Below are 14933 nucleotides of genomic sequence, written 5' to 3' on the forward strand. Positions count from 1 at the left end.
AGTCTGTAGCATACAATGCTTAATAAAAGTACTGTTCTTATGCAGACATTTATTTTCTTAATAATGATTAATTGTATCCCCAGAAGGTCAACTAAAGTTCTCCATTAATTATAGCCACTGGCCAATCCTCCATCTCCAATGAAATATTGCATCCTTTTCTATTTCAAATATTTTAATGGGGAAGGGTATAGCTTAAGTGGTAGAGCGCATGCTCAGCACCCAAGAGGTCCGGGGTTCAATCCCCAGTACCTCCTACAAGCGGAAATCAATGAAGAAACCTAATTACCTCCCCTTCATTAAAAAAAAAAAAAAGCCGAATACTTTAAACTTATTTTTATACATGAATGTCTACTCGTGTCAGTGTTTTCTATCTTAAACTGAACATCTAAGAATTGAATGGCCATATTAAAACCTGGTCAGCCTGATCATTTTATTCACTTTCATTTAACAAATGAATTGGATCAACAACTTAGTGGTCTGATTCTAGCCACAAACTGAATTAGAATTCAAATAATGAGAGGAGACGTAGCCCATGGTCTTGAGCTGCATATGTGTCACCCACGCCTGCCTGGAAGGACACAGTAAACTAGCAAAACTATAGTCTGAATCGTGGGTTGGAGGAATACTTTTATTATAAGAAAACAATTTAAACCTAGGTGCTGCAGGCAAGGGAAGCCCTTGTAGAGAGAGACAAGATGCAGTCTTACTGGAAAAGATTTCAGAGCAATGGGGAAAAGTCTCCTGGAGATGTTTAGACCAGAAGACAATGCATTTCCGAGTGCCTATTCTGTGCCAGACATTGTTTTAAGTACTTGGAATACAGTGATGAACAGCAACAACAAAAATCCCCACCATCATTAAACTTACATTCTAGTATGAAAAGAAAACAGGTGAACAAATTAACAAGTAATACAACAGGAGGCATTTTAGAAGAAAAATAAAGTCATACCGTGTCAGGAGAAATTGAGGAACAGACATAATTTCTGAAAGAGTAATCAGGAATCTCTCAACTGATGACAGGTGAGCAGAAACCTGAAGGAAGCAAGAAAGAAAGCCACGAAGATACTTTGGGAAGAGTGTTCCAGGCAAAGAGAAGAGCAAGTGCAAAGCCTGGGTGAGTGTATTTGGTGGGTCTGAGCTGGGATTAAAGTGGGAGGATATGAGATCAGAGAGGAAGCCAGAAGAAAGATCGTGTCGGACAGGCACTGATTCTTTTTTAATTTAGGTAGAGTTTATATACAGTGAAATGTTCAAATCTTAGGTAGAGAATTAGATACATTTTGATAATTATATTCACCCATGTAACCTCATCTCAGAAACAATATAGAATGTTTCCATTATCCCTAAAATTTCCTTCATACCCACTTCCAGCCAGTCTCCATCCTGCCCCCTGAAGCATATAGTCTGATTTTTTTCTACCGTGGATTAATTTCACCTGTTCTAGAACTTCATCTGAATGGAATCATAGAGTGAGCATGCGTTCTTTTGGTAAGGCTTTGTTTCCCCAATATGTTTTTGAAATTTATTCATGTTCTTGCATATATTATTAGTCTGTTCTTTTTACTTCTAAATAATTAGCATTCCAAAGTATGAACATACAACAATTATTTATCTACTTTCATTAATATTGTTTTTGAATTATTTCCAGTTTCTGTGTTATTACATATAAGTCATTGTGTTGACATATCTTTTCATTACTCTTGGGTAAATATTTAAAAGTGGAATTTCTGGGTCACAAGGTAAGTGTATTTTTGACTTTAAGTGGAACAAAACAGCTAGACAGTTTTCTAAAGTAATTGTACCCTTCTTTATTTCCTTCAGCAACACATCAGAGTTCTGGTTTTCCATATACTCTCCAACATTTGGTGTTGTCAGCTTTTTATCTTTTTAGGCATTCTAGTGGATGTATAGAACTCTCATTAGAGTTTTAATGTGCATTTTTCTGACACTTAATGGTGTTGAATATTTTTCATGTGCTCATTGGCCATTTTTATATCTTTCTTTGTAGAGAGTCTATCCAAGTAAGTTGCCAAATTATATTATTAGTTTGTAGGAAGTCTTTATGTATTCTGCATACAAGAAGGTAAGGACTTTCAATTTTATTGCTTTTTTAATGTGAAGGGAAGCCACCGGAAGGTTTTGAGCACGGAATAATGCAAAACCAGGGGAATCGTTATATGATTTTGCATTGCACAACTTCAGGGGCTGCCATTCCCACTTGTAGCCATCATAGATATGTATATTTGTTACAGTTTTCCATCAGATGTCAGTAAATGTCTTCAGGAAAAGACAGCTTTTTAAAACTCATTCAAAAACACTATTTGAGTTAGTAGTGGATCACTGCCATGAACTTTTACTAGGATTATTCTGTATTTTGTGTGAAACCTGGAGTGCCACAAGGCAAGGTTAAGATGTTTTCCAAGCAGAAGTTTGAAATGATCACTTCTTTTAAGCTGCATGAGGTAGGAGAGAGAAAGACAATGCAAAGCAGTAACAGTTTCCAAACAGAATTCAGAGGAGATATGGACCCAGGATATATTGGGGTAGAAGATGAAACTTTTCCGCCTTTCCAGTCTCTTTAACTAGTGTAAGTTTCTCAAAGTAAGAAGTGGCCCCAGAATATAGATAAAATCAAAGGCAAGACTGTAAAACCCTTTCTTAAAATGCTTTGAAACATGTAAGATGATACTCACTTGACTCTCTTAGCTAAGCCAAAGAGAGGCTAAGAATCACAAAGGCATTGTCTTGACTTGCTGCTCCAAGCAGGGGGCAGCCTGTCTGAAAAGGGATGGTGGGAATGGATTGTATCTTTTGGAATGAACTATAACCTGATACATAGAAAGCCTACAATGTCTTTAAGGAAGTGCTGCTATGAGATTATACTAAGAAGGGTCAAAGACTATGGAAAATGAAACAGATCTCTGAGACCCTGAGTTCCTACAGGCTGGAAGTACGCTGAAAAAACTACTCAGCTACAAACACAGCCATTTCTTACGAAAAAAGAAAGATATCTAGATGGTAGTGTCAACACCCAGAGAGAAAGACCAAGAGATGAGAAGAATGGGTTAAGGAACTCTTCTCAGGGATTAGCACTGGGCCCTAATCAAGGAACATTCTCTACTGTTGTAGAAGGTGGAATTAACAGGTACATATTTGGGGGTGAGAATTGCCACAGACCAAAAGCTCCATGAGTTTCTTGTCCTTTGCCTCTCTTTATGAGAGTATCTATGGTCAGTATCCTACTGCTATTCAACATTCTATCTTGTATGTGTGGGAAGGGAGAAGGTCATTGTAGTTCACAGGTCCCTGTATGAAAAGGAGCAGTACTGGAGGAGCTGCACTTGACAGACTACAACCAAGGCGCTTCATCGAGATCTGGACCAGATTTATGTGAGGAGATCATGGACATTAAGCCTGATGCTCTGATTGGATGAAATTTTGGGATATGAAAAAGGAGTGAGTATAATTTGCATGTGGAAGGAATATGAATTATTCTGGCCTTCGCTGACTGTGGTAGATTATTTGCAAAGCTAGCTGCAACGACTCCTTATATTCTGCATGTTCCCTTTACTCTTTCTATTCAGAAGCAGAGTCACTCCCCTCTCTTGAATCTGGAATGGCCCTTGCCAGTGGTGACTTGCTTTGATCAACAAAATGTGGCAGGAGTGATGGTGTGTAACTTCTGAGGCCTGGCAGAATACCAGAAAGTGATATTATGCAACTTCCACCTTTAATCTTTTGAAACTCTTCTGAGACTTCCCAGGAAGAAAGAAAACATGGAGGAAAAGGCTGAGCCATCAGCCAGCACCAACTGTCATACTTAGAGTGAAGCTGTCTTGGGACTCCCAGCTCAGCCTGGACAAAACTCAGACAATTCACAGAAATTTGCAAAATAATATATTGTTATTATTTTAAGCCTCTAAATGTTTGTGTGCTTTATTTCAAAGCAATCGATAGCTAAAGCAGAAGTTGACTTTGTTATAAAAAATTTTCTACAAAGAAAACCCCTGGCTCCGATGGCTTCATGAGTGAATTCTATAGTATTTATGAAAGAAATAAAGCCATTCTACACAAATACTTCCTAAAATAAAGAAGGAAGGCCACACTTCACATCTCGTTTTTTGATGTCAGCAAAATTGTGATGTAAATAATAAAGTATATTTATTACAAGTGTTAGGCCAATATTCCTCATGAACATACATCCAAATATCCCTAGGAAATATTGGAAAATTGAGTCAAGCAATATGTAAGACAAAAAAAAAAAAAAAAATCAGTGCCAAGTCAGTTTAATCTCAGGAATGCAAGGTTGGTCTAAAAACAATCAAACAATAATTTGCTACCTAAATAGAACAAAAGTAGAAAATACGGTCATCTCAATAGATGCATTAGAATTGAAAATTTGATGCTGATTTATAATTAAGAAATACTCAGAAAAATACTAACAGAAAGGAACTTCCTCTGATAAAGAACATCCGTTAAAATCCTACAGTGAACAGACAGAATGTTTTTTCCTTAGGATCCAAAATAAAGCAAGGATATTTCTTACCCCTTCTATTCATCATTGTACTTCAGGTCCTAGCAAGTAATAAGTTAAGAAATATAAATAAAAGTGTTGGGGTTGGAAATGAATAAATATCTATTAATTGACTTAAATATGTATTTTAAAATAACATGATTGTTCACATAGAAGTTTCCAGGGAATCCTGCCCCCACTGAGAATTTTTAAAGCAAAGAAATAGCCTACTCATGAATCAGTAATAGATGGCAAAGCTATTTGGTGAAGTTTTAATTAGGAATAAGTTACTTAACACAATTCCCAAATATCTCCCCACATATCACTTGTCAGTTACAAAGAGAAGCAATGGTTAAACTTAACAATGGAAAAACCACACAGACATCATTTTAATCAAGCAATCAAAGTTACTGTCACCAATAATGGGACACACAATGGTACAAAGTTACTGTCACCAATCTTGTGCCTCTTTATATGATGCACTAAAAAGAACAAAACATCACTCATAGTATTCCTGTCTAAGATGTACAACCTGAATCTAATCATGAAGAAATAGTAAAAAACAAACAAACAAACAAAAAAACAAATTGAGGGACATTCTAAAAACTGACCTTCACTCTCCAAAAATATCAAAGTCCTAAAAGGCAAAAGAACTAAAGAGTCCAGCCAACTAAAAAAAAAAAAAAAAAAATTAGAGATTTTGGATTGGATCCTGAATTAGAGGGAAAAAATTATATAGAGGACATAAAATTTGAATATAGACCATATAATAAATGATAATATTATATTGGTACTAAGTCTTCTGAATTTGATCCTGTACAGTGGTTTTAGAGGAGAATGCCCTGCTTTGGGGAAATGCATATTGAATTACTAGGAAATAAGGGGCTATTGTATTTGCAATGTACTCTCAAATGATTTAGAAAAAAAATGGATGTTTCTGTATGCTTGTGCATAGAACAAGGATATGAAGAAGTGCTTTATTGTTCTTACAATTCTTACAGAGCTGTCAAACAATTTCAAAATAAAAAGTGTTTTTAAATAGTGGTAGAAACAACGATAAACAGGGTGATGCATGCCCAGCCTACTGCATTCAAATCTACGGACCAGAAAACCAAAACAAACAAACAAAAAACCATTTCAGCAGGTCAGTTCGACCTTATGGGTCACCGGATTACGACCTCTTGAACTAATTTTCTCTGCGTTTCAACCTGTCTGATTTTGCCCTTCAGTACAACAAACACATCTTTTAAGTTATGTCGACTGCTGGAGCTGTGAAAGCGTTCTCCTTCTGCACGTGGCGCAGTAGCAAGGGGAGGTGGACGTTCTGATTTTCTCTGAATACTTTGTCACCAATTTCAACACCGAAGAGAAGAACTTTTCCATTTAGCCTTTGTTTGATTTTACCATTTGTTTGTTCCCAGTGCCTAAGTTAACAGAGCCTTAATAAGCATAAACAGTCCTGAGGACTCAAGGGTGAGGACATGGATAAAAGGAAACAACACCAAATAAGTTCAGTTTATTCTTCATCATACAAAACACATTCCTTTAGACTTACTGTAGCCTTGTGCATACCATTGGACTAAAAATAGACTCAATGCTTATTCCTAGAACATTGTTTGCTTTACTATTGTTAAATTCTCCAGGCAAAGTGGTTTTTCCCAAGAGATTACATTTGGAGATCACGAAGCTGAGGTTCTCCGTCCCTTCATCCCAGAAGTCATCCTTCCCAGTCCTTCATAATACGAACACGGGCTCTGTCTCCTCGCCTGTAAAATGAGAAAAATAATCATAACCACCCTACTTATCCCAACTTTAATTATGTACGCATACTTCCTAAGGGCATCTTACACATTTTAGAACACTGTGCACATGGACAGGATTATATGGTTGTCAGGGACCCCCAAGAGGTAAATTTCTTCAGTATTACTTGTTATGATTTAATATTAAAAAGAGTGAGAAGGATGTCAGAAAGATTTCTCTAAATGATCTCTTTATGCTTTGGGCCTCTCCTGGTCAGTCTCAGCTCCTGACTGCCTGAAGTTCCTCCCACCCACCCTACCCTGCTGCGTTGGCCAGAAAATGTTTCCTGACTTGATTTGCCAGTGACACAAGTGTCAATAACTTGAACATAGTCCATATAAAGTGCAGAGTTGCCGTCTCATAATCAATAATAGGAAAAACGATTATAAACACGGTTGACTGTCTTGTGATGTGTGAGTCTGTATTGATTTTTCCGGATGACAGCCTCATGAACAGATCTTGTTAGGACTCTTATGTGACACGGAGAAACCTGTCTAGAAATAATCAAACAATCAGAACACTATTTTAAAGGGAGTCCCTTCTAACTAGTCCATATATTGCGCACTTCTTTTTATGTAAACCCAATATACTATGAGCTCCTGCAGATCAATGATAAGGGCTTATAAGTGTTTTATCCTTTACAGAGATAATTAATGGTGAACGTAATTTAGTGACAATATAGTGTCACTGAACCAACTGTCATCAGAGCCTGAACCTTAGACACCTTTTAAAGTAGGATAATGAGGCTCTCATTGACAGTCATGTACTGCTGGTGTGGGTGGAGTCAACCATGAGCTAAATACTTAGCCCTTGTGGGAGGAAAACCACCAAAACCTTGGTATTTTAGACTTAGAGACAAAATAACAATAGCTCCTATTGTTACTATTGGTATTAACATTTTAAGTTTTGGAGAGGAGGGTATAGGTCAAGTGAGAACACATGCTTAACATGCACAAGGTCCTGGGTTCAATCCCCAGTACCTCCTCTAAAAATAAGATAAATAGGTAAAATAAATAAATTACCTCCCTTCCCCCTTGGGGAAAAAAAAAAAAAGCATTGTAGCTTTTTCTTTTCTTTTTTTTTTTTTTTTTTGACCAGACAGGAGAATAAAGAGAAAGGAAACCAATGTTTATCACATATGTTGTGTTTCATGCTCTCTCAAAGTTCACAGCAATCCTTTGAGGTAGGAAGAAAAGTCCTGGTTATGTTCATTTTACCCCTAAATATGAACATCTCATGTTTCAATGCTCTTAATTCAGAAGTTCAAAAGCCTTTGTAAGCATGAATTCACTGCTAAGCATGAAATAGCAATGAATTAGATGGGAATATCATGACCTTATTTTCCAGAAGAATAAATTCAGAAACAAAGAGGTGAAGAGGCTTGCTTCCAACCAGCCAATAAATAGATGTAAAGCCCAGGTTTATAATATACCATTTGCTCATCTAATTATTAATTTGATGAATGTTTGTTAATGACCTACTGTGAGCCAGGTATCTGGGAGAGGCTGGGAATTCAGCAATGTGAGAAAGAGATGGAAATCCCTGCCCTTATGCAACTCAGATCTTAGTGGGAGGAATCAGACAATAAATCAGGAAGAGTAAGGACAGAATGTCTGTGTATGTGTGTAACTGTACTCTGACCTAGCTTTTAACACAACGTGATCACTCTGGTGGCTGCATTAAACAGATTAAAAGGGTCACAAGAAGCATGTAGAAATGGAAAACATTTAGAAGGCTAAATCATTAATTCACGTGAGAGATGATGGTGGCTTGGTGCAGGCTGCTAGCAGTGGAGAGAGTGACAGCTCTGGTTTTCACTTAGTACTGTCACTCCTGCTAGCTTGTCACTCATATCACTTAAATAAATGACCAACATTTATAATGATGATTTTTAAGAAAAACTAAAGTGGATGAGAAGGACAAAACAACTTTCGGCCTTGAAGGGCAGTTACGAGTAAGCAAGCAGTTTATTTAGTTCTGTCTCTTAGGAGAATTAAGCACAGATAACAATAAAACCCTATTTTCAGCCGGACACGACAGCAATCATCCTCACAGACTCACACGTCACATAAAACTCAGCACCGTTTGTAATCATTTTTCTATTGTTGATCAGAAGAGAGTAATTCTGCAGTTTAGCTGTTCTTTGTACACATGATTGGCTTTTGTTTCACCAAGAGTCAAGTCACAGAACATTCTGTGGCCAACACACTGAGCATGTTTAGTGGCAGGGGGTGGGGTGGGGGCAGGTAGGCACATCTCAGAAACCACAATGGATTCCCGAGGCAGGCTTGCTCCTCAGAGGTCTTGTTCTGAGCCTTCAGTGCCTCTCCATGGGGCATGACAGAATGGGAGTAAAAAGGCAAATGACATTTTAGCATTACTATGAAAGTGATTCAGACCTCGTGGACACCCTGAACAGGTCCCAGGAACCCCAGGAATCCCTAGAAAACACTTTGAGAGCCTCTTCTTACACAACAAGGCAACTGAACAAACGTGCAAAAATGTGGATTCATTTCGCAAACTTAATAAAGAAGACTGACACAAGAGTACACTGTATGATCCTGTTGCTATAAAAAGTACAGGAACAGGCAAATGAAACTATGCTGTTGGGAGTTAGAATAGGGGAGCATGACTGGAATGGAGCAGCAGGGGTGGGCTTCTGAGGTGTTCTTAATGCTTCGTTTCTCTTAACCTGGGCCCTGGCTATCTAGGTGTGTTCCGTTTGAAAATGTATAGGTCTGTATGTACCCTTGTAACACTTTTCTTTACACTTATTACACTTCAGTAAAGAATAAAAAATTAAAATATTATAAAAACTCAGCTGTTAATCCATTTAACACTCAGAGTCATAAATCTGTCCAGATAGCATCTTTGAGTTGAGAATTCCAGGCTCCTAGCAACAAGCTTTTAACTTCAGCCCATCCTTCTGGCTTTCACATGAGTGACCTCAATTTGAAAGATTATAAACAATACTTTTGGGTGTGGAAGCACCACCCGTAATCCACTTCTTGGTCCCCAGCTGTTTCCCAGATGCATCTTCGCAATAAATACCTTTGCCCCTTTTGTAGGGTGGAGAGCACTTATTAGGGAGTGGCCTGAGGCAACGTTTGTCTTTTACCACAATCCCATTTCTAAATTTCCTGTTTTCCCATCTCCTCTCTCATGAATTTTACTGTAGGTAAACGCCCTTAACCTTTTTTGTACCACAAACCCCTTTGGAACTTTGATGACGCTCACAGACACAGAATAATGGAATAATGTTTTTAAGTCCATAAAATAAAATGTATAAGGTTATAGGAAAATTAGATTGACGTACAGTTGTGAAAATGTTAAAAATGTATTTCTGATAAATAGGTGTTTATTAATTCATGAAAATTAATATTGAGGATACTCAAAATTAAATCAATATCTAGCAGTGAGTCTACTGAAATTTCAAAGTAATTAAGCATTTAAATAGTATTCTGAGACATCTGTAATAACTATAATATGACACAAAATTATCTGAATTCTATGGATGACAAATGGAATCACATAGAATCCACCTGTGGGTTGGTCTGTTTGTTTTGTCTTCATTTATAATGAAAGGAAATATTAATTTTCAGTTAGGGGGTAATGAAAAGAACGATGTAACTTTTTCTCCATCCAAGTACACGTGTGCTGAATTTTGTTATCAGAGCCTCAAAGCACCTGAGATATAGGGAAACCAGATTAAGAACTCATGGTTCCAGATTCAGTTTTTCTAACCAGTTTCGCATACATGCAAATGATCAGACTCTCAGTCCTCCTGGTCTGCAGACGATAGCTAGGCCACATTTCCCACCTCTCTTTTCAAATTGGCTACTTTTGGAATAAGCTTGTATCTGTCTTGTACAGATCCACAACAAATGGTCAACACAAGCCAGCATTATGAAGTGGGTTTCACATTGCCCCGTGTCCAGCCTCCTACACCTCATTCTGCATATTAGAATGTGTTTCTCACAGCACCCGGCTCTGAGTCCTCATCTGTTAGTTTCCATTACAAATAACAGAAGCCCTGATTCAGGCAGTTTTAAGCAATAAGAATTCATCACACGTAAGAAGTCTCAAACAATGGTAGAATTCAGGTTCAGGATTATTTTAATCAGTGGCTTAATGATGTCATCAAGGTTGCAGGTCCTCTGTGCCTCTCCCAGCGTTATTTCCCAGAGTGAATTCTGTGGAATGTTATTTATCCCAGGAAAGAGATGTCCAGTAAAGCAAAGAAAGAAAGAAACAAAAGTCCCAGCAAACAAATATGCTCAGGAAACATTCCATAGACTATGCTCATTTTATAGACTCTTAGTTTTAATTAGCGTATATATGTATGTGCAAACATTAGTCTTCAATAACGATTTTGTTTAATATTATAATTTACAGGAAAAAGTATATGAAAAGATATTGGTAGTGCTCTGTTCTAGGCCCCACATGTCTCCTCTCTGAAGTGAAGTAAGTGCTGAGTGATGACATCTTCCAGGGGACATTCTACAGCAACCAGTGTTTCTTCATCCAAAAAAGGCGTACGTGTAAAGGCGTAAGTGGTTTTTGTTCTGTTTTGCGGGGAAGATGGATTGAATCGTTGAGTCTTATTATCTGATAGAGGCAGCAACATGTTCATGTTGCAGAAAAACAGGTGCACATATTTTTTTTTTAACAAAGAAGCTGTGTAGTGAAGATAATTAGCAAAACACTTTAGAAATTCCATCCAAAAAATAAATTTCAGGTGAACTGAAGATATAAATCTAAAACCATAAACCATGTAAGGAACTAAAAGAAAATACAGCATTACACCAAGACAGAAACTTTCATCAAAAGGGTATAAACACTGACTCATAATTATTTGGAAAATAAAAAGATGCCATAAACAAAGTTACAAATTAAACGATAAAGGTAAAATGTAACTGAAATCCATGGCCAAGACCTGAGTCATCACATACAAAGAATATCTAAAAATTATAGGTAAAAATAACCAGATCTAGTTTAAATTAACAAATAAGAAATGTAAGCTTGGTTGAATCAATGTTCCTTAGGATTCCCCTTATACACTTGATAATTTATAAAGGTCAATGAAGGTATCAATAGAATAGGATACAGCTGTTCCATTTATTCTTTAAATTTAAAACATAAAGTATCAGTTAATTTTCTTTTTAAGATAGGATTATTTGAGTGAATTTGATTCTCAAGCTGTAGGGATAATACTTGTTTTAATTAAAGTCGTTTGCGTGGTACCTAGGAGGGCACCTTACGCAGATGAGTGTTTTTTTGTGCTTTTGTTTGTTTGTTTGCTTTTTAATCAGTGTATTTGTATTTTCACAATCTTACCAGGCATACCTATCCCAGATGAGTGTTTAATGATGATGATGTGGTCTATAATAATGTTCACACAATATGGGAAATATTTTGCAATCATATAGACTTGTTTATGACAGCAAATATGACTGATGAGATCAATATCTGTATATATATTTTTTAAATTAATAAACTTTGTTTTCTAGAGACTTTTAAGGTGTGGAGCAAAATTGAGTGCAAAGTAGAGAGTTCCCACATCTCTGCAGTGTGGTACATTTGTTACAATCAAAGAACAGACATTGAAACATTATCAACCAAAGTCCATAGTTTACATTAGGGTTTATCCTTCATGTTGTACACTTTATAGGTCTTGACAAATGTATAATGACAGGAATTCTCTATTGTATTTGTAGCAAATAGTTTCACTGTCCTAGAAATCCTGTGTGCACTGCTTGTTCATCCCTCTGTCCCCAACCCTTACAGTCTCTATAATTCTGCCTTTTCCAGTATGTCTTACAGTTGGAATCAAAAGTATGTAGCCTTTTCAAATTGGCTTCTTTTATTTAATAATAAGCATTTAAGATTTCATCATGTCTTTTTTTTGTGGTTTGATAGCTCATTTCTTTTTAGTGCTGAATAATATTCCACCACTGGAAGTGTACCACGGTTTATGTATTTATCCATTCATCTACTGAAGAACATCTTAGTTGCTGCCGGGGCAACAAAGGGAATTATGAATAAAGCTGCATAAGTACAAATATGCAGCTTTTTGGGTGGCAGGATGTTTTCAACTTAATTGGGCACGTATTTAGGACCATGATTGCTGTATCATATGTAGGAGAATGTCTAATTCTGTAAGAGACTGCCAAACTGTCTTCCACAGTGGTTTCACCTTTTTGCATCTCCAGCAGCAATGAGTGGCATTCCCATTGCTCTGTACTTCCATCAGCATCGGTATTGTCAGTGGTTTGAATTCTGGCCATTCTAATCTCACTGTTTTTCGTATGAGGTAGCTTATCTTTTCCTATGGTTATTTCCTATCTGTATATCCTCTTCGGCGAGGGGTCTCTTCAGATCTTTTGCCCATGTTTAAACTGGGCTGTTTGTTTCCTTATTGCTGAGTTTTAAGTGATTTTTGTTTGCATAGATTTTTGAGAATAAAAGAAGAATAAAGCCAGTGGGATGAGCCCAACTGTCTGTCTGTCCTGTTTTCACTCTGCAAGTCTGTGATGTGGAACTCAAACACCTGTTGGTCCAGCAAGCAATGTCCATCTACTTGGTAATGGATACAGCAGTCGAAGCAGTGACAAGAGCTGGTACGCAAGCACTGAGCAAAGATTTTGTCTGAAGGTACCTGCTGGCTTCTCTGGCACTAGCCCTTGATCTAACCAGCCCATCCATCCCCATGTGAACTCGTGGATCCTTTCCTGACTCCCACTTCAGCACAGTTTTGAAGCTCTAAGATGTTCTGGTGAAAAGAATTGTTTAATTTAGTTTTAAACACTGTTTCTAAGCTTATTTGACAAAAAACCCACTGACAGCCTACAGAACCAGTGGGCCCCTGAACACACTGGGAAACATAGGCAGGAGGCAGGCGTTAAACTGCCTTCTATTTGCTTTACAAGTCTTTTCTGCCTTACACTGAAATCTTTCATTAACCTAACAGTGGCCTTTCCTCAGTAAACTGGAAGATTTTGCCTCAGCAAACCAAAACCTAACATTTAAAGTTCCGTGTTTTTGTAAGAATTCCGTCTGCCCAGAAGTTGTGCCAACAAGGCAACCAATCCGTGAGCCAAACAACTCAAATATTTTCCTTGCCCCTTGCTCATTTTTCATTTTTCCCTTCCATGCTCATTTTCTGTACCATCTTTAGCCCTCATGCTTCCTGCCTCACGGTTACCAAGGGGAAAGGCCAACTGAAATGCTGCATTCTGCATGAAGTTGTCACCCCAGGGGGGAGGACGGGAAAGGAGAGGGACAGAAGTAGAGAGCCAGCTGAGTCTGCTTCCTTTTCAAGTGAGTTCCTGCAAATTCTATCCAGGGATTTCTGCTTCCACCACATCAGATAAAACCACGTGACTTGGCTAATCTTAGCTTCAAGGGAAATTTTAACTTTAAATTTTTTTTAAAAAGCTGGGCATTTTGCTGCCCCATACACAATCAGTTTTCTGTTTTGGAAAGAAAAAAGAAATGAGTAATACATAGGCAACTACTAGTATCTGCCGTGTGTTATATGCAGCAGGGATGTGAGTCTTAGAGGATAAACTGATTTTGTAGGAGCACAGAGGCCTATTAATCTTGATGTGACAATGCATAGCAAGAGAGAAAATAAAAATACCTCCTGATCCTGAAATCAAGAATAGGAAATGAAACCGCATATGAAGAAACAAAAAACAATAGCAAAAATAAAAATCCTCTAATTTGAGGAGAAGTTCAATTTCAGTTAATGGTAACAGAAGAAGCTTAAGATAAGGGAAGTAAGCCAATTTATAAAGACAGAGCTACACAGGGTCCCGTGATGTGACTGTGAGAGAAGGACTGGGTCAGAAGAGCACCAGGTCAACAGTGATGGGCACTGAGGCTTCACCTCTGGAGATGCCCAGGGAAAAGGGGTAGGAAGCATGATGGCATTGATCTCTGCTATAACTCAGAGGAGGGTGTATATTTCTTTGTGGGTATAGATTAGATGTTTAGGTTAGTGGCATGCTGCTTCCCAGGACAGCTGTCCCCTCATGCCGCTGTCCCCACATGCAGACCTACAGGGGAGCTATGAGGGAGCACACTCCTCAGGCTTCATGAGAGGTAAGGTGATGTAACACAGTAGTGCACAGCCCAGCACAGCCATAGAGGCTGGATTCTGCACAAAAACACATGACTAAGAAAGGAGGCTGGGGGTGAACCTCAGCCTGTGCTCCACCAATAAGCCATGCAGTTAGCTGTTATGTCCACCCAGAATGGCCTCTCTTTTCCACTTCTCATGAAGAAGGTATCCCTGGGCAATGCTATGATATTTGGAGGTATTGCCATTTATTTAATTAACTAACTTGTATTTTTAGTAACAGATATGTAATGATACAAGCACTCCATTCCACATGCTTTGGGGGACCCAAAGACAAAGGGTCTCCTCTATTCAGCTTCAAGAAACTTAAAGTATAGTGTGGATATAATACACAAACTGCTGTTATCACTTAGACTCAAAGACACATAGCATCTTAGAAATGGAAGGGAGCCTAGAGGTCATCTACCCAAATCCATCACTCAGATGTGGGAACCAAAACCAACCGAGCAATCAACTAAACAAACAAAAAAGCTCTAA

The 14933-nt window shown here is 37.9% G+C and overlaps 1 long non-coding RNA gene across 17 annotated transcripts in view; it reads left to right on the forward strand.

Annotated features, from left to right (window-relative positions):
- Positions 1 to 3924, forward strand: part of LOC106728590 — a 41532-nt gene extending 37608 nt beyond the window's left edge. For 13 of the 17 annotated variants that reach the window (XR_004313913.1, XR_004313917.1, XR_004313915.1 and 10 more), the window contains 3 exons: positions 1021 to 1114; positions 1372 to 3456; positions 3585 to 3924. This is a non-coding gene — a long non-coding RNA (uncharacterized LOC106728590). Of the gene's footprint in view, positions 1 to 1020; positions 3457 to 3584 lie in introns of all 17 variants that reach the window. The other 4 variants (XR_004313922.1, XR_004313928.1, XR_004313920.1 and 1 more) reach the window with 4 other exon arrangements.
- The last annotated feature ends 11009 nt before the right edge of the window (positions 3925 to 14933 follow it).

This window comes from Camelus ferus, chromosome 21, assembly GCF_009834535.1.
Source record: "Camelus ferus isolate YT-003-E chromosome 21, BCGSAC_Cfer_1.0, whole genome shotgun sequence".
Classification (NCBI taxonomy): Eukaryota; Metazoa; Chordata; class Mammalia; order Artiodactyla; family Camelidae; genus Camelus; species Camelus ferus.